A 1,287-nucleotide genomic window follows, 5' to 3' on the forward strand; every position below is an offset into this window, starting at 1 on the left:
AACATTTCCCACCCACAGAAGGATAACATAACAGGCTAAAAATACAGTGGTTGGATACCACTATTCACGGTACTCCTTAAATTTTTGGGGGTGCTGTTTCTCTCTTTGGTGGAGGGTTACTTCACAAAAAACATACCGACATATTGCACTAGGAGGCGCCCTTCTCACTCTCTTTTTCAGATATATATATATATATATATATATATATATATAAATAATTCAGCTAAGGCGGTGAGATATGTAACATCACCAAGAGTGATAGCAAAATGAAAGAATGGGGGCCATGACTACATACTACACCTCTGCTACAGTCTCTCATGTGTCTGATCCATGTTTTCTTCCGCAGATTTATGTAACCTGTCCTTAGAAACAGATGAAACCGAAAAATAAATGTTTCTGTGAATGACGACTTATTTTGCTTGGCCTTATAGAAGATCCGCTTGTCAGATAACTGGTTATAATTGCTTACCACATGTTGAACTTTATGCCTAATCCTTTATCACATTGCAGTCAGTGAGTACAATGCACACACATATGGTCCTGACAGCAGCAACACAGCAGATGCAGCCCAGAGTCGCCCACTAGGGGACAGATCATCCTGGCAGCTTGGGCTAACATGAATAATCTTGCGCAAGTCTCTATATAGCTTCCACTAGCCATAGTAAAACGTATAAAAACTGCAGCAGAATTTTAACACAATTCTTTCAGCCTTTGCTTTTAATTCCTCTTAAAGCATTACATGGTAGGGGCTTAACAGAAAAAACAGCATGGGCCCCCTGATTTTGGCTGAATTCAGGCATGGTGCGAAAAGTAAAAGGGAGCAAGAAACTGTACAGACAATCTTGGTACAGACAAGACAACTGAACACAAGCGTATCCATGGCAACCAGATCAGGGTCTAAAAATGTACAGAATAAGCAGCATGTGGTAATAGGTTTAACTAGCATACAGACACGGGACCCCTAGGGATTCATTTCTAAAGCATAACAGAAGGATGGCTATTTTTACCTGCCTCGCATAAACGTTGTTTACAACAGTCATTTCTAGTGATCATTAAAGCGTGAAGAGATGACGTCCATCACCCACTTTTAGACAGGAAAATCTAAAATAATGACAGCTACCAGTGAAGTGCAAAGAGAGGACAACATTTTCTTGTTTTACTGGGGAAAGTTTACTGGGTTCTGTTGCGGAAAAAAATAGGGGGCTATGTTTAGTGACCTATGTTCTCAAGAAAAAGAAACTGAACTGTGAAAGGAAAGCAAAGAAGTCATGGTGAGAAGAGACCGCA

General features: G+C 40.2%; 1 protein-coding gene across 1 annotated transcript in view; it reads right to left on the bottom strand.

The window, feature by feature from the left end:
* Positions 1-1,287, bottom strand: part of ASPSCR1 (ASPSCR1 tether for SLC2A4, UBX domain containing) — a 200,633-nt gene that overhangs the window by 33,358 nt on the left and 165,988 nt on the right. The window lies entirely within an intron of this gene.

The sequence above is a fragment of the Crinia signifera genome, chromosome 6 (genome assembly GCF_055691185.1).
Source record: "Crinia signifera chromosome 6, ASM5569118v1, whole genome shotgun sequence".
Classification (NCBI taxonomy): Eukaryota; Metazoa; Chordata; class Amphibia; order Anura; family Myobatrachidae; genus Crinia; species Crinia signifera.